Genomic DNA, 18,982 nt, shown 5'->3' with positions numbered 1-18,982 from the left:
CCGTGCCACGTCCCTCCGGCCGGCCCCTGGCCCGCGCGCGCCCTCGCGCCGGGGCCTCGGCTTTGCTTCGCGCCCAGGCAGCGCTTCTCCCACCCCGATTTCGTGGCAAGCGGGAGCTGCCCGCGCCGCTGTGCTGGCGCCGGCTTCGGCACCCGGCGCCCGGCAGCCCCCGGCCGTGGCGGCTCCTGCCGCTCTGGCCAGGGAGCGGGTAAGGGAATTAAGATGAAAAGGTGTTATAAATAATCTGGTGGCTCCGGTAGGAAGATTGTGATTTAGCCTGATTATCATAATTACGTTTTCAATCTCGCTGCTAATAATTACAAGACAGCAGAGCAGAGCGGTGACGCCGCGGCTGCTTCCCCCGCCGGCCCCGCGCTTCTGCCCGAAGCGACCCCGCAGGGCGGCGAGGCAGCCTGCGGGCACGGAGGATTGCTGCGCAGGCGGGGACGTATCGTATCCCCGTTCTGGGGGCGGAAAGGTCTCGCTCCCTTCTGCCTGGTACAGCGATTTACACTTGAGCTCCAGGATCAGTAACGGGATCCTCTGAGCACAGCCTGCTTATGGGCAAACACACCTCCTCCTCTCTTGAAAGCAGAGAAAAACAGTTTGGAAACATTTCCGAGGGGGAGACGTGCATTTGCTTTGGCTGTGCATATTCTGTTCCCTGCTTCCCTATCGTCCCCTCTGCAGGTGAGCCGGGAACAGCTCCGTCCACGTCCACAGTGTCGCAGGAGACGGGACGGAGCGCGAGAGGAGAACCAACCTCCAGGCATTTACTGGCAGGGATGTTCAYGGGAACAGCTAATTAACGCCGAGTGTTGGCTTGAATACGAGGCGATGGCTTGAATATGGACAGGAGCAGCCTGGGATCTGCTGGGCAGATCAGCTCCAGGGGAAGCAACTAGCCCTAAAAGGAGGCAACGGAGAGGCTCACTCCGAGACGCAGGGGGCACATCCGTGTCTGTGCCCCCTGCCGCTCCAGCACCCCTCGTACCTGCACAGACCCAGCCCCGACCGCGTGGGGCTGGGGCTGGGGCTGGGGCTGGGGCAGGTCCGTCGGCTCACGCTCCCCCAGCGCAGTCTGTCTCCTGCCCCCGTCCCCGCAGGTGACACCACGTCCTGCCCTGCCTCCTGCACCTGCTTCTGCAATGTGCGCGACGAGAGCTGAGCCACTTATCCTTCACGATGCTTCAATCCAACTTTATTTTCTTAAGCGATGGCCAGGCTTTAGAGAGTATCTCTTCCTGTATAGCTTTACATGGCAAAGCAGAGTCCCTGCACCAAAACTTAAACTATCCCACAAGTAAGACTTTGCTCAAAGACCGCTGGCTCCAGCCTCGGCTGGAGCAAGTTCCCACAGCAGATTTCTAGCAGAGCCTGCAGCGCAAAGCGGTCATGCTAGAGACCCTAAGGTCAACCAAGATCTGCTGGAGGTGGTGGCCAGGCAAGCAGTATGTACATGGCTGTTTCTGGAAAAGACCTTCGGCTTTCCCTGCCTTCCCAGTTTTTAACTCCCTCCCCAGTCCCACTGAGACCTTTTGAGTTACTGCCACTTTGAACTGGGTTTAACCTAGCACCTAGGAACACCTACTTCAGCGAGAAATGAAGGAAAGAGACCAYCTTTTCTCTCAGATAGCCTGTGAGCGGCAGAGAGGAATGAGGACCATTGCAGACGTGGGGGGTATCACAAGGATCACAAGGGTGCAGTGGTAAAAAGTCTGGGAGTCCTTATCAGAYCTCTTGGCTAGCCCAGACCTGGAGTCCCCCCGCTGGGCCACAGGCGGTCAGTCCGCCCCCCGCCTCGGGCTGCCAGGACCCAGGACCTTGCCTGTCCCCCAGCACGCTGCACGGCCACGCAGCAGCCTGGTCCCGTGTGCCGTGCTGGCGAAAGCAGCGCCGCGGACGCTTACACCCACTGCTCCTTGGAGCATCTTTGCAAGTAATRCCATGCGTAAAGCTATTTCAGGACCCAACATGACATTCACCGATGTCAGGTCTAATTAGTTATATCCAGTAAGGCAAAAAAGTCCCCTAAAGCCAGCTCTGGTGGAACAATGACATTAAGACATCCCAGGTGCTCGTGTGGGTTCCCTGAACAAACCCAGGGCTAAACATAGCCCTGGGAAACCATCAGGAGAAGGTGGCTGCCATCAGCTGCGGCGGCTGGCTCCCACGGTGGCCCCTTAGGGAGGCTTGCTCCTGCAYGGGGGTCACTTCTCTTCTGCAGCCTGACCCTCCTTTGAGCCGTCTCTAGACATGCAATAGGCCATGCTCAGCTSCCTGCAGCAGGGCTAACGCAGGGCTCAGTTTGGGTTTTTGCTGTTAGCTCACCCTTCACACCCCACACCATCGCCCCACGGWCTGCCAGGGGCCAAGAGCCACGGGCAGGGCTGGCAGCTCCCTCCTCGGCCAGGCTCTGGCGTCGAGCTGCACGGCGCCGCTGGGTTRCCCTTGCCGTGAGCAGGCAAGGCACGTTCACGCAGCGATCCCCGGCCCACCAAATCTCAGCAGCACTGCGGTCTTCCAAGGAAATACCGCCTGAAGAGGGAAAAAAAAAAAAAGAGAGAGAGGTTACTCAAAATAGTGAGAGACAGAGAATTTCAGTCATTTGATGTTTTCGTTGTCATCCCCCACACGCCATTATCACTCTCGAAATAGCCACGGAGCCGAAGCCATAACAACCCGTTGCTTCCCCCAAAGAGCTGAAGTGAAACAAATGAAGGAAGTTTGGAGGAGTCGGAGCCGAGCGCGCTGCTGGCGGAGGGCCATGGCAGGGACCTCTGGGCCAGCAGCAGCCCGGGAGCCAGCGGGGCCCGGGGCTGCTTGTGCTTCCTCTGCACCTTCAGGGTTTCTAGGAGCCATAAACCGAGCTGGGATTAGCCAAGAACCAGCACTTCTGCAAAAAATTAAATTAAAATAAAATAAATAAATAAAAAGATCTCTGGAAAAAATATACGCAACTGTTGCAACGCTCAGACCATTCAGGACCTGAATTTGCGGATCTGCTCTGCCGAAGGCTTCACCCCGAGCCCCCCTCGCCAGCCAGGGGCCGCAGGGCTGTTGCCCCCGGGGAGGAGCCCGGCCCRCCGGCTGAGCGATCCCGGCCGGCGGGCGGCGGCAGAAACGCGGCGCGCTCCYGGGGGGACGCTCTCCTTGCGCCCTCCGGATCGCCGAACCACCCGATCTGCAGACCCGCTCGGCCCCCAGCTCCTCCCGAAAAGCCGCGCACTCTGGGCTAGCCCGTGCCAACGGCCRCATACTGCAGCGGGACAGGCTCTGCTCCCGGCGTCGGAGGCGAGCAGCGTGGTGAAGGCGCTTGAGCAAGTTTTTATAGTCGTCTGCAATGCCACAAACAGCAGCAAGTCTCTCAGAGATACCGTTATACTTTCCCTCAGCAAGGAATACTGTTAACTGAAAACGAAGCACAAAGGCAACTGCAAACGAAGTGCAAATTGCTCGCTGAAGTGGTTTGGTAATTGTTAAAAAGAAGAACTTGTTTTATTTGTCTTGCAACAGAAAATTGCATAATGTAACTTGCAGTCTCTTCTGTTCTGCGTGTTTTCAAGTGAAGGCTTTGGAGCAATTTAAAATTCAGATTGTAAGAAGAGAAATAATTCTGAAGTTGTTACGGGCCATATGCTACCCAGCAGAAACCCAAGCACAGGAGACCGAGATGGCTGTGACCGCGCTTGCTGTGCTGTTACTGCTTGGGCCGTTTCAGGGCTGTGCCTGGCTCTGAGCCTGGAAGCGTGCTGCACTGCGCTGCGCTGCCGCTGCCGCGCTGCCCCAGCCCGCAGAGCCGCGCCGACAAAGGCGGCCGGGCCAGAGCACGGAGCCTCCCCGGGCCGGCCCCCGCGGCCGCGAAGGGGGCCCGCRGCGGCTCGCAGCTCGCCCTGGGCAGTCCGGTGCGAGCCCAAACTGCAGGTGGGTGCTGCAGGGCTGCCTGCAGCTGGACGATTTGCTGCAGCCTCGCTAGCAGCGGGCCGACGAGCACCGTGCAGAGGAGCCGGGCCGCGAGCGCGAAGCGGCCCGCCCGCCTCTCCGGCCCCTCCGCCGCTCCGGAGCGGAGCGCAGAAGTCAGTAACGCAGCAGCCCTGCGCCGCGCGCTCCCACGTGCACGCACTGCTGGCGGCCCGCGCGCAGGGGCGCGACGGCGTGGCGTCCTCTCCCCCAGTTCGGCACCCTCTGCTATTCCGCTGCGTTGAACAGAAGCATCCACCAAGCGCTGGGCAGCGCCTTGGCCCACGAGAGCATCAGCACGGCCGGGGCAGGGGGCTGGCTCGGCCCGGAGGGGACGGGGGTGGCCGGGGCGCAGGGCTGCCTCGGCTTTGCTGCGCRCAGAGGTGGCCGGGTGCTGGGCTAGTCCTGCCCCACCTGAGCTGGGGCCAACGCCAGCCTCTTGCCCCGGRTCGGACAGCGCTCTGCACGCTGACAGTGCTCGGTGCAATCAGTTCAGCTCCTGGAAGGGTCTGCTCTTTGCAGGGTCAACACCAGGGACAGCAGTTTGTCCCGAATTCATCAGATCACAATTTACTCCGTGCAGAGCCCAGGACTGATATCACCTTTGACACATCATTCTGCAACTGCCACAGCTTCAAGTCTGGGTGAAGCCACTGATGCCCTGGTAGGACATGCTCTGGTTTGAGGAGCACAGACTCAAAAGGACAAATCTTGGCCSCTCCTTACTGCTTTCACAGGGGAGTTCCCATCGCCTCATGCAGGACCCCCAAGGAAAGGGATGCAGCTGTGCCCACAGCAGCTTTGCCTCTGCTCCAGCAGAGACTGTCCCCTCCATATCCACATGCAGGATGCCCACAGGACCACAGCTCCAAAGTGGGCACAGCCTGTCAGATGATTTGGGGCATAGGAGCCACCAGCTCTGCCTAGAGCACCTCCAGCCCAGCATGGGCAGTGGGCTAACCCATGCACATGGGTCCTGCAGTGCACGCACCCCTGCAAAACAGGGCTCATGCCAATATTCCCAGCAGAGCTTCCCCCTGCAGGAACAGGTACATACGTGTGCACACATGTCCACTGTTCAGCACRGAGCCTTTGCTGTGCTCTGCCCATGGGCCCTGATCCCGCTGGCACCCAGTACTGCAGCGCTCAGGCACGCGGGGCGTCGGGATTTGCTCTTGTCACCATCTAGTCCAGAGAAACTCAGAGAAACATCRGAGAGCCGGGCGACAGAGCCAGCACCCCATCCCAGGGCTGCCTTCCCCTTTGCCACAGCCACACGGGTCCAGCGCTGCTGGGGCTCGCTGGAGGTTTCCCAGCGGGCGCAGGGGGTTGCTGCYCCTGTCCTAGCTTTGTCGGTTGGACACGAGCAGGCATGAGGCAGAAGCCATGAACACACTTTATACTTAATTGAGCTCAAAAAGGCTACTGGGGTGCTGAAGAGAATAAAAGAAAYACAAAAACCTCCCAGCCCTGTTTTGTCCCACTTTTAAATGGTAAAATCTGTACTTTGTTCYCAGCCATTGTTGCAAAATTGAACCACTTTCAACCTCTTACCTGACTTAACTGCAGGCTACCTTCACGCGGAGCTGCTGAGCGCAGCACGGAATCAAAGCTTCCGCTTGGCCTAGAAACCTGAGGTATGTGAATACTGCTAAAACGCACGCAAGGAGACTGTCGTCCAAGCAAAGTGAAATCAAAAACCAGCAAGCCCCCAAAGAATTGCAGCTCYGTACTGCTCCCAAAGCCGAGGAGCGCTCTTGCGGCCGAGAGACGTGTCGCACTTGCGCCCGCGTAGTGCCTTCCCTGTAACTGGKGTGGCCCAGAAAGGACTTGATGCTACACGAAGCTCTCAGCAGGCTCATGGGTGGTTTCGACTTTCTGCCGAGGCTTTGCAGCTGGCTTCCCCCGGGCACGTCACCCCGCTGCTCCCAGGCGCCGGCTGCCTTTCCCGAGCTCAAGGCTCTGCACCGCCAGCGCCTGCTCCGCTGGGCTTGGCTGGCCAAGCGAGCAGCATGCCTGGGGACGGCGAGGAAACGGCTCTGGCTCTGCAGACGTTCAGGACRCATTGGCCTCCCTGGTGGCTCAACCTCTGGGAATATGTTGTGCCCTCTGAGCCGGTAAAGTGGCATCTCCATTTCTCTCATACCAGCTTTGGAGATATGGCCTGAGTGGGAGCAGGGCGCCGGCAGCTCCTCTTGGTTATCCAGTTCCCAGCAATGGTCARTGCCAGAGGAGTCAGAAGAAGCTATCCCCGGGCCTGGTGGCCTGGCAGGCTGCGCGGTACCCTCCCTGCGGGCCCGGGCCAGGGCCAAGCTCTGCAGAGCAYGACCCATGGTGGGCAGCATGCCCTTGCAGCACAGCCACCGCAGGCCCTAACGCCCAGCTCCGCTGTGCTGGGAAAAAGCAGGCACAGTCTGAGCGAACACACAGACCAGCAAGGGCTGGGGACCAGAAGGAAAACCCGAGGGAATGGGGTGATGCCGATGTCCCTTGGGCTGACTGCGGGGAGGGCTGGTGCCACACCCGAACCACTGCCAGGGTCTCCAGCATCCAGAGGCCAGGTGGCTGCTGCAGAAGCCGTGATCCCCGTAAGGCACAGGGTGCCRACTCGGTCCTTGGACAGATGACAACTAGGCTAATTGCAGTCTGCCAACTGCGTTTCTCCTGCCCTTTCCACCGGATTCGCTCTCTCAGCTGCTGTGCAGGATTGCTGTGCAGAGCTGAACAGCTGCTGCAGTTCATTTCCCAAGTGGCCACTATTTTTCAATGAACAGAGTGAATTTTGGCCCGGGTGAACACCATTCATAAGCATTTCAGGGTGGAGCAAGTGATCAGGCAACCCTAGATGGTCAAAGTCAAGAAAGCCATGCTGCTCTGCCACTGTGTYTCCGTGCTGAGAAGGTAGGAATGCTTCTGCTGCAAGCAGATAGCGTAAGGAGGATAATTCACTTACCGAGTCATTTAATGCAATTCTTAGTTATTAATACTGTGCTTTCTATTTCTTTTACATCTTAAGTAATCTATTCCCTGCTCTGACTCATGCTACCCCAGAGAATCAGGCTTGCRCGTTATGCTACCACCGCTTGTGAGACGTGTGAGCTCCTCAGCTTCTAAACGTCTTTGCCACAGGGAGCCTCTCCCCTTATTCCTTCACTTGACRATATCAGACCCCCAAACTGACACTTGGAGCTTAGCAGGAAAYAGCCCGACCTCTGCAGCCTTCATCCCTGCCTCAGCTCACAGGCAGCAACGCCCATTTGTTTGCAGCCACACTTTAGGTGAAGCAAAAAGCTCCCTGGTGTCAGTTTTATCCAAGTCTCTTTTAAGCACTGGAAAAGCTTAAAATGGAAGTGTTATTCTAGCTCAGCAGAAGGTTATTTTTTTTYCCCTAAGACTGGAAATAAAGTTATATTCACAAAGCTATAAACTGCTTCTGACACCTGTCCGGTCATGTTGGCCTAAAGCATCCTTCAAATACAGGGTCTCCCAGGCCCCTTGCAAGGTGCTCTCTCAGATCATTGTCCCATGGGCACCTGTTTGCACCTGCAAATGCCCAGAGGCCCCGGAGCAGAGTCTGGATCCAAAGCTGTCCCCTCCTTCCTGCTTCACTATCCACCAGGCCTATTGCATTCATCCTAGAGGTCTGGGAGAACATGAGAGATGCTGCATTTGAGCAGCCCATCTTTTGAAATAGGCTCCAGCCCTGCAGCATGGCTCAGTAGCCTCAGCCTCCTGTTTGGAGAGTTAATTGAGTTGCCACTTTATCTGATTCCTCCCTTTCCAGACAGCATGTCTTGCTCGCTTGCAGTTTTCATAGCTTCATTACAAATGACGTATCTCATATCACAGGGGACATTATTTACACAACAGTTTTCACGGTCTGACATCTGCAGCTAGATTACAGCATTTCCATAGAGACAAGCACAGCATAGTTGGCTCACCGTTGGCGCTGCCTCAGTTTCTCTCCTGCTCAAAGGACAAGATGTCTGAGTGAGTAACCTGCACCCACAGTYCTCAGCACACCCTTCCCAAGGCAGCAAAGACCATGTTACTTATGCACTCAGGGCCTCCCACTCTGCCCACCTGGCTCATCAGTCCCGTCACCCTCATTTGCAGGCAGGCAGCTGTGACCTGCACCAGCTGCTCTGCAAGGAGCCAGTAAGGCTTGCAAGGATTTGCTCTGAGGTGTCCCACAGCCAAGGCCAGTGGCATGGTGCTTTGCTGCCTTCTGCCACCCTTCCCCTCGGCAGATGCCTGGAGGCAGAAGGGGTGTCACCTGCGGTGAGGGCTGTGTCCCAACGCCGTGTGCAGAGGCAGAGCAAGAGCTGCTTTAGGTGGCCAGCCATGGTCTATGCTGAGAAACCAGGCTTCATGAGTTATTTATAAGCTACAGGAGGGAAATGGCAATAAATAATACATCGGCATTCTCACATTCTGTGTGCATGTGTCTATAGATAAATATTTCATTCTTCAGGAATATGCATAGATGCTTGTTGATAAATAAAAATCGGAAAATGTTCTATTGGATGGTTTTAAATSTGATTCTTAGCTTGCATCCCAAGAACAGTGTGTTCCCTATGTTCAGCACAAAGACACTAATTTCCCCCAGCAGAGGCTGTCTGAAATGTATCACTGCAGTGTCCTGGGCACCGTGCCTGGTGTAGCACGCACACCCCAGAAATGTACAGCCCTGGCTTTTCTTTCTGCACCATTATTTTAACATCAATTTTGTAAAAGCTATATTCAGGCAGCTTCTCTAATTATACCTTGTACCTCCTGGCTTTAGGGCACAGCTGTTAGACTTCTAAACATCAGCAGAGAGACCCAAAAGAGAGCTCATTTCCTCTCTTAAGTGTCACTGAAGTTTGCAGTGTGCTCAGGCGTGGCTGGCAATTGAAAGCTTATTACTGCTGTTTAATTGGGCAGGTGTTTTCTCCTGTTGGAAGAGCACCAGATACCGAGAGGAACACGAGCTCCTCCATGGGCAGCCCCAGGAGTGCCCTGGCGTGAGGGAGGCGCGGGGTCAGGAGCAAGCATGTCCTCTCCTTGCGCAGGCCACCGAAGGACAACCTGCTGCTAGCGCTGAGCCAGTTCATCACTGCGGGCTCTGGAGGGCTTGCAGCGGGGCAATGGGCGAAATCTGATGGTGTTTTAGGAAGAAAAAGGGTGCAAAGCCCAATTCGGGAGCAGTTGACATGGCAACATTGCTCTTGCATCTCAGCTCTGAAGTGCACACCTGGCAATAAGAGCAACCTTGCGCCAGGCTGCTCCAAGGTCTGGTCTCCTGGGGCCCGACGCCAGCTCCTGCCCCAGTGCAGGGAGAACCCGGGCAGAGAGCGCAGGGCGATGGGGCACGGAGGCACGGAGAGGGCTGAGGGCTTTGCCTCGGGAGGAGTGATTCACACCGTACTGGAGCGCTAGATAAACCCAGCATCTGAACCACAGCACCAGGCCTGGTGGCGGGAAGAGTTCAGGGCCAAATCAGCCTGGTGACTCGTTTCACGCTGATGTGCTTGCCCGCCTCAGGACCAAGTTTAGCTCTCTGCTGGCAGGTGAAAATAGGTACAGAGGAAGGAGACACCAGCCACAGGGTGGTGTCAGGGTTTGGAGAGGGATGAGGATTGCACAGGGGAGAAGAGAACGGAAAARTCAGAGGAGAGTGTCAGGAGGCAGGAGCAGAAAAGCAGAGGCAGTCGCGCTGATACCGCGCGTGCCCCCGGGAGAGCGGCGGGAGCGCAGGAGAGACCTCGCACGGGGTGTCTCCAGCGCGCGCCACGGCTGGGGCTGCCACCAGCTGCTGAACTTCTCCACCATCTGCGTGGCCAAGCTTGTCCGTGATGTTTCCTGCTGAGCCACCGCGGGAAGGGACTCGTGGGCTGCGCCTGGAGCGCGCGACGCACGAGGCGCCGCGGAGCCCACCGCCGCCTCGAAACCTGACGGCGCTTGGGCACGGTGGCACGAGATCGTGCCATGCAGAACGTGACTTAGCGGGCAGTGCTGGCGACGAGACACGCTTTGGTGTCGCGTCAGCCAGCTGGGACTACAGCCTCGTGGGCTCTTCCTTGCAGGGGGGTCGGCACGGCTCGGGGGGGCTTCACGGCCAGCGAGCGAAGGGGCCGGGCCGAAGGCACCACGCCGGTGCCGCCGGGGAGCTGCTCTGCTCCCTCCAGCCCCGCGCCGCCGTCCCTGCTCGTCGCCGCGCACCTGCATCCACCAGCACCCGCCGCCCCGTCCCCTCCCCGGCGAGGGCGGCTGTGCCCGGCRCCCTCCGGTTTTGCAGAGTGCCTTTCCCCCACCTGTGCACCTGTGCGACGTGCGTGGGGAGAGGGAGTTTTGTGAAAGCTGAAAAGTCTAAAATCACAATACCTGTATCTTTAAAACAGGTACGTAGAATAAAATACAATGATTTTATTCTAGTCCCATATAGTCTCTGTGCTGCAGGTCCCCCCTTCCTACAGACCCATTAAGAAATGTCCAGGCCATGTTATATGTCAGGAAATAGGTTCAGAAAAAAAATAGATAGCTCCCATGCTCTATCTCCTCCTTTAGTACTGGTTTATCACCCTGAGTAAACTGGAGTAATTGTGCAGAAAATTGTTTGATCTGCTGCATGCCCATGAGGAATTTCTGCTCTGAGTAACCAGTTGTCACCAGTGACTGGACCCAGAGTGACAGCAGCATCCTGTGAACCCAGCGTAGCACCGGGGCACTGCACGGGCCGGCAGGTCCCAGGGGCTGGGAGCAGCCCCCGGCCCCGGACATCAGGGCCGCTTACACCGTGAATACGTGAACACGTGCCTGCCGTCCTCCAGGCAGATCGCTGCGGGATGAGCAGGTAGGAGCAGGCTTCGAGGGGTGCCCCAGCCCAGGGTTGTTTTACCCGYTGGGCACCGACCCCACATCCCCACCTTGCCTGGCCTGTCCAGGCTTGCTGGGCTGGCAGGAACAAGCACCAGCAGGGCACAAGAACACACCACCAAAATGTCCTACAYAACAGCATGGAAAGGGAGAGCCTCCACCCCAAGGACTTTTGTGTTGCCTGWGACAACCAGAAAGGGTATAAAATAGTGCTGCTGTTGTGGGTGGCCATCGGGACAAGGCAGGGCTTCGTAAGGTGTGAGCCAGTGCAGGCTGGCTCTCTGCAGAGCTTAGCGGCGGCCATGGGGCCTTCTTCAGGGTGCAGGTCCCCCAGACACAGCTCGACCCGGGGCCAGGTGGCAGTACATCCTCGGGAGGGAGCACACATCCCAGCCTGGTGGAGCTGGAGCAGCCACACCTGGCCCATGCCCCGAGCAGCAGGCCTGGTGCTGTCCAGCCGCCCAGTCCCGGGCCATACTGCCTCCCACCAGTCACAGGCAGCACTGCTTAGAGAGGACTGCTGGAGGTTGCTGGTTCATCGTCCCACGTGAAGCAGGCCTGTCACCAGCTCTGGCTCAGGGTAAGACTCTCTGTGGCTGCAGATCCCAGCAGTTCCCTGAGGATCTATCCCAAGACTTCTCCTGGGGAAAATTTTTTCCTAATGTCCAACCTGATCCTCCCCAGCCACAGTCTGGGGCTACTGCCTCTTGCTACATCATCCTGCACTGCCGAGAGCAGCCTGGCTCTGTCCTCTCTGCAGCTGCCTGCAACTAAGCAGTTCTAGGCTGGAGCTAGATCCTCCCCAGCTGCCTCCTCACCAGACCAAACCAGTGCAGCTCCCTCYGCACAGGCCATGTGCTCCAGCCCTGGCCAGTATGCCAGTCCTCCTCGAGATGTTGTCCAGTTTTTCTGCCTCCCTCTTGAACTGGGCAGTCCACACCCCGACACCATACTACAGGTGTGGCCTCACCAGTGCCAWGGAGGGGAGGCAGTAATTTCCCAGGATGTGCTTTGTCGTGTTTGCAATGACAGCRGTCACYGGCTGATGTTCACCCTGGCCTCCCTCGGCCCCCCTAGGTCCTTTCCAGCAGGGTTCTGCTCTGTCCCTCACCTCTGTCCTACCAGATCATGGGGTTATTCTGCCCCCACTGCAGAACAGGGGCTTGTCCTTGAGGAAACCCATGATGCGTCTCCGGCCCAGCCCTGTCCCCCTGTTCACTGTCMGTTGCAAGTAGTGGAGGGGATCCAGATTCCCAGATCACAGAGTGCCCTGGCACGCTTTCCCCTAGCCCATCTCCTTGGGCTGTTTCTCCTCCTGTTCCCCCAGGCATCTTCTCAGCTCTTTCCTCCTCTTCCTGCCCTATCCACCCCTCCTAGGGGCCCAGGGACACAGCTTCATCCTGCAGGGTCATCTCTGCATGGGCCCATCTCAGCTCCCCCCCCATCTCTGCTGGGCAGGCTCCCCTCCAGCTCACCACGAGCCTCACATTGCACAGCTCCCTGAGAGCAGGGTACGACTGTCTCATCTTTTTCTTCTGCGGAAAACAAACCGCCCCCAGACCGGGGTGAAAGGAGAGCAAACGGGGGCATCAAATGAAGGCAGCATGTGTCAGCTCCCAAACAAACTAGGAGATGGGGTTCTTCACGTGGAAATAGGTAGTGAAACTTCTCAGTGCAGGATGTTACAGATGCCAAAATGTTCTGAGGGTTCATGAAAGAGAAATCCTTCTCCGTCTATTGAAAAACACACAGAAACTTTCACTAGCTCAGAAAGCCCCCATGACACAAGCAGCTGGAGGCTGGGAGCATATCTGGTCAAAGTGTTTTATGCATTTTCCTTGTTCCTATACACTTTGATGGGCATCTGGATTTGGCCACCACCACTGACCTAGACAGACCCGTGGTTGGCCCAGAGCAGCTGTGCTTACACTCTTGTGGTATAAGGAGTTGACATGTCTGTTTTTGCAGCTGGCCTGCTACCACGCTTTTGCTGACTAGCTTGCAAATTGCTTTCCAACACCATGGTCCTCCCAAGTGTTTTAGCAAAAGCTGGATTCTATTTTTTGAGGATTAAACCTAGGTCCCTCAGCAACAGCAAGAGATAGTCTCTCTGGTGAGATGCGTGGCTGCAGAGAAAATGGGTCAGAGAAGCAGTATTTGCAGGCAATAGCCACATCTCCGGAGGTTTGTGCCTGCACGAGGTAGCTCCCAGCACTATCTTTTCCATGGAGAGAGACGTGAAGATCGTTTGCAGATGTGACCCAGCACAGGCAAGTGCCAGCCACTCAGGCACTGGTGTGTTTAGATGTAATAGCCTGTCTTAGCCTGACCCCAAACCCATCAGTGTCAGTGGGCTTTGCTGGGATTCAGATCTGAAAAGGGCAGCTGAGGGAGAAGAATTCAAAGCCAGTTTGTATGATGCTGAGAGCCGCAGAGCACCAAGCTAAACTGCGCCAGAGAGGCAGGAGGGATGAATGTGGCCATCTGCAAGGCAGCATGCRGCTCTGCCCCTCAGCCGCAGGCAGCAGAGGTTGAGCTAACCCAGCATGTGGCCTCTCTGCTCTCCTAAATGTTGGTGGAAAGCAAAGAATTCAGGCAATAAAGGCAGAAACTCCAGTTCCTGAACATTTAAAACATATCCTGTGGCCCTACAGAATATGGCTGGTACTCTGAGTTTCTCTTTGCCCAGTGAACAGRGATTTAAGCAGGGACTGCCTAGAAGCTCCGACTATTCCGAGTGGTGTGAAATTCAAGGTCTAGCAGGATGTGCTTAGCTGAGCGCTGCAGACAGGCAGAGGGATTCCCACCCTGACCCTTGGCAAAGCGTTTGTCAAGGGCAGACACCAGAGCAGTCAGTGCTTTGGTCATATTCCCCCTTTAAATCTAGTTGAGGTGCCAGGGGAGAATTAGGATCACGCCAAAAGGCAGTAAGATCTTTTTGACAGTGCCCTTGCAGAACCCAGCACATTTCTCACCGCCCCATGGCATGTCGGGGTGGACACAGAAGCTGGCCCAGCCAGAGGAGCACGGCTGTAGGATGAGGCCAACACTAAACAAGATAACTCAAGCACGTGTCTAAGACGTTTGCTGCAGGAGCACCCTCATCTTGCCACTCGCCCACAGCCCAGGGCACAGCAACGTCCTTTATGAAAAGCCAGGAGAGCATCTTGCTGTACCTCTTCACTGTCCTCACCAACACTTGAAGTTCATCCCTACTTAATCGCTGTGTAGCTCTCCCCCTCCTTTCGAAGGGAGGGTATGCAAATAGCTTCAGAGTTGCTAAGTCCTTTATATGTCAACTTTCTGGTTTATTTATACAGCAAAATATCACTTCATTATAATGCGAGTGGAGGAATCCCTGGGAAGCAATCAAAGCAAGCGGGGAGGCTTGCTCACAGCGTCCGCCCGAGCCGTTTCGTGTCAGACAAGCCGGGATGAAAGGACAGGCTGGCAGCAACCGCTGCCTACAAACGTCGCAGCAGGTTCGCTGCTCCCGTGCTGATGGTGCTCAGAAGGGCACAGCGCTGGAAAAAGCCGGCGCTATTTTCTCCGAYGTCCCCGGCAGATAACCTGCTTCCCCTTCGGCACGGCTCCTGCCTGCCTGCTCCGCCGGCGCCGGTGCCGGCAGAACAAATCCCYGCTAATCGCGGCGGTCTGGCCGGCAGGCAGCGCGCCGTGCCTGCTCCCCGCCGGGCTCGGCAGGGCCGGCAGCAGCCCGCGCCGRCCCCGCGCAGCCTCCTGCCCAGCAGCCGCCCGGTCCCCAGTTCTGCCCCGCAGCTCCCGATCAGCCCTGTCCCCACACCCGAGCCCCACGCCTCGCCTCGCCTCGGCCGGCTCTGGCCCACCGTCCCCCCACCGCGCTTCCTGGCGGGGATCTCCGCTGCCATTTCCTCCACGTCTCTGTTCCCAACCCCATCCCATAAAAGAGCAAAGCTACAGGCAGTCCTTAACAGCTCCTTGTATTTCTGCCAGGTGAGTAAGACACATGACAAAAGCCAAGAGAAACGCTTTTCTTAGAAATACCTAAGAAAGGASTTTTACCTGTGCCCGGGCATGTGAGAGTGGCGGAGCTCAGCTCAAAAGCGCTGGGGGAAGGAAGGTTTGCTCAGGCTCAGGCAGTTTGCTCAGACCCCAGCATCCAAAGAGATCCTGGCTGAGCAAAGCCCAGAAAAACCACAGCGGGCAGCAAGCGAGGAGATGGGGAGGGCCTTCCCCGCAGGATCTGTTGGCGAAGCAAAGTCTGTCGGAGGCTAGCGAGCCACCGACCTCTCGGGCCGCTCGGGGGCTGGATATTTGCTCTCTAGGAGGTAAGCCATGAACGGTTTAATCCAGTTGAAGCAACTGTGCATAGATAAAGTCGCTAGGTATAAATGGCCCATGATGAGGGAGTTTAGCTGGATGAACCTTTCTGGAGTAATTGCAGCTTTGCCTGATAACATAAGTGGCAAAAATGGCTCTGTTGCCATCCTATTACAAGGAGAACAGAGCGCTCAGCGGCGGAGCGCCAACACACGCGCGCGAGCGCCCTCGGCACAGCGGCTCAGCGCCTGCTCCCGGGGGCTCGCCCGTCCCAGGCCCGCCCCTCGGACGCAGAGCGCTGATCTCCGGCCCGCCCGGGACGTCCCAGTGCAGGCCGGTCGGCCGGCGGGGCCGCGCTGGTGCGGGGCCGCGGCCTCCTGCAGCCCCGGGGGGCTCCCCTCCCCGGAGCACCGAGTACGCAGCGCGAAGGGACCGCGGGGCCCCGCGCCCCRCGGCAGGCTGCGCGCTCTCCGCGCCGCTCCCGACGCCCGCTCCCGGCGCCTCCCGCGCGAAGACGCCGAGGTCGGGCTCGCGGGGAGCTGCCCGACGCGCTCGGCGCCGCTCGCCTCTGCCGCCGGCCTCCGAGCCCGCGAGGGCCCTGCTGGGAGCGCGAGCCGGCTGCCTTTGAGCCCGGCCCCGCGGCAGCTGCAGCACGACGAGGTCTCCGCGCCCCGCTGCCCGCCGCGTTCAGCGCCGCGGGGCACCCGCGTCCTGCGCCCCCGCGCCGCCTGCCCCGTCCAAGCAGCAGCGGCCACCACCGCCGCGAGCCCTGCCGTGCCGTGCCGCACAGCCGCCCGCTCCCAGCTCGCCTGGGGCACAAACRCACACTGGCGCATTTGCCCTCCAAAGCGGATTTTAAAATTCAGCTTACTGTTCGCTTCATACGCGGCCAAGGCTGAAGGACTAACTGTGGGCAAAACTCGCCCCCCTTGCAGCAGTACGAAAAGCCACCAGCACGTAACGTATCCTGTGAATGGAGCTGTCCCTTCTTCCAGCCATAAATCACCCATGAGCAGACTGTGACGTTCTCAGCTGTGCTCCTTACCCTAAATGATTTGTGAAGGTCTCCAGCAAGCAGCTCTAGCTCTGCAGACAGCGCAACGCCTGCCGAGGCCAGCGGGCTGCACGGTACCTGGCGCCGCTGGCTGCACCCGGGGAGGATTTTGCATCGTTCAGAGATGTGTCCCTCCCCTCCTGAGCAGCCCCCAGCGGTGGCAGGATGCGGGAGCAATGCAGACTCMACCGAGGTGGCTGCCCAGGGCTCCGGTGCACGGGACCCAGCTCCCACGGGGGCACGTGGGGGCAGCAATGCCGCTTGCGCCAGGCTGGAGGACCACGCTCAGGCATCATCCCCCAGCAACGTGACCAGGACGCCTTTGGGCAATGGGATTTTCAGGAGGGATAAGCACCTGCCGACCAGGGCGTTGGAAAGCAGTAGGTTCATATGGCAGCTGGAAAAATCTCCAGGAGGAAAGTCTAACCAAGGCTGCTAAATACAAAGGCATGGACTCCAATTCCTGAGCTGCAAAGTGCTGGAGATGGGAAGGGGGTTCAGGGAGAGGAACAACAGGCTTGTTCTCTCCTGTGTTTTTCCTTATCTATCTGGTTCTGGCCTATAAGAGGGGGTCTCGGGCATAGCGCTCCTTGTCTGAGCCGGGCTGGCTGATCACAAAATCTCTTCTATTTTATGTCCCAAAATCCCAGAGTCACTAGACCACCACAGCTTCAAAAAGACCAGCTAAATACCAGCTCTGATCCAAGCTCATCCCCACCAGCTGCACTCACGGGCAGGGGCAGCCAGCGCAGGGCTTCACGCCACGCAGCGCGGAGGATTTGGGGCTGCAGGAGCGCTGCTTTCTCCACGCAGAGCAGGAGCAGCCCTCCCTCGCTCTGCCCAAAAGAGGGASTAATGCAGCTGGTGCCCCAGGAGTGTGACAGGCACCCGGCACCCCCCAAAAACCCTGGCCCCCGCACCGCTGCGACGCCCTGTTTCACTGAGGCTTGCCACGATATCGTGCAAGTTTGGAGAAACTTGCCATGGGGAGCTGCTCGCTGGCGGGCGGGCGCGCAGCCTGGCTCAGTGCCGAGAGCGGGCTGCAGACAGCCCCGCTGCTGCTCCGTGCAGCCCRCCTCGCTCCTCACAAGCCTTTTGGATCAGGGAGCTCAACCCCGGGCTCTGGCTGTTTCTTCACAGCTATCTAGGCGTCCCCCTCGCAGCTGGGACCCAGCAGGAAGCACAGTTACTGCTGGGTCTGCCAGCGGCGCGCAGCCTAAGGCTGGAACCAGAAGATGCTCAGAGGCTTTGCGGTCTCCAGGCTGCCTCCCGCAGCCTCCCAGTCCCAGCGCAGGCCAGCAGCACAGACCAGGCACCGGCAGTGCTGGGCCCCTAAGCTCACGGTGCTCCTCCAGCATCACTCCTTACCATGCGAGCAGTTCACCAAGCCACAAGCAGAGCTTTGAAGGACAGCACAGGAAGGCAGTGCTTTTGCAAAGTGCCAAGGAGGTTTCTGTATGCAGCCATGGAGCAGCCTGAGGCTGTCCACATCTACACTTGGGACCTCCACACAGGATCTTCTTGGCCTAGAAACTTTGTGAAAGCTCCTGAGCTGCCCACAGAGAACGAAGGCTTCACATACCCATCTCTGGAGAGGCACCATCACCCAGACCTCTGGGAGGCCCCTCTCTTTAGTCCCTCCCCCCAAAAGGGCTGCCTTTCTTCCACCTCTCACAAGTTCCTGGTTCCTGCTTCAGCTGCTGTTGGTCTCCAGCAACCCTTGAGGTCCTCTGTGAGCCCAGTGGGGCCAGAAGTAGCTGCTGCTTGCGATGGCTGGAGCCACCTGGCACTATCAGCCTGCTCAGCCTGTCCCCAAAGCAATGCACATGCTGGCCAAGGTCTCAGCTGTTCCAGAGCGGAGGACAGGCCAAGGCAGTGGAAACCATCCATCCTGCACAAGGATGGGGAAAGCTGTCAACACCTGCAGAGCCCCCCTGGAGTGTAAATCCTGTTAAACACTCACATCGCTATGAGTCCTGAGCCTCCCCACAGGACATAAGGCTACTTAAGGCACTGTAAGCTCTTAATGCAGATGAATACTTGAGGCCATCAAAGAGATCTTAAAAGCTTAAGGTAGGTAAATGTTTAAACCGCTTGAAGGCTTTGTAGTGGGGGGCAAAGCCAGAGGGAAGTGCTGGTGCCACGGCAGAGGAGCTGTGGGATCACATCCCCAGCTCAACAGCCCCTTCTCAGTGCCCAGCACCAGCTTCTCCACTCCTACACAGAGCTCAGCAGCCACCTGATTTCCAAGAGCAGGGCTTGTGCTGCCAAGCTACATTTCCCCTAGGCATCGCCAAGGCCATCAGGACCCTCCAAGCCCTAAGCCGCTGCTGGGGCTGTATTTCTCCTCCATGCCTCCATCCCCACTGCCCTCCCGAGGTTGCATCTGCAAAGGGACAGCCACGTCACTCTCACTATCATATTTATTTTCTGTCTAGACACTGATGGGTTTGATACACAGACTTCCAAACCCCAGCCGCATCTTCTGGGCCATTTCATCAGGAAAGCAATAAACTAATGGGTTTTTGTGGGCAGTTGCATGCTTAATTCAAGTTCCACCCACTGAAAAGCTTGAATGAAATTACACAGAGCACAACTGGTGCCCCAGGAGTGTTCTCCTAAATAAATCTGGAGGTTTCAGTAGCATCTTTAATACACACTAAATAGGAGATTGTCACCAACAGCATCCTCTTGCTAAGAGAGAGTGGCAAATAGCTCATTCACAATAGAAGATTAATCCACACGGATTTTCCTCAAGTGGTTTCTCAATGTCATTAACTACTTGCCACTTCTGGTTGCAAAGAATTGTAT

The sequence above is a fragment of the Rhea americana genome, unplaced genomic scaffold (genome assembly GCF_003343005.1).
Source record: "Rhea americana isolate MKP2758 unplaced genomic scaffold, rheAme1 scaffold_14, whole genome shotgun sequence".
In the NCBI taxonomy this organism is placed as follows: domain Eukaryota; kingdom Metazoa; phylum Chordata; class Aves; order Rheiformes; family Rheidae; genus Rhea; species Rhea americana.
Note: the sequence above shows the minus strand (reverse complement) of the source record.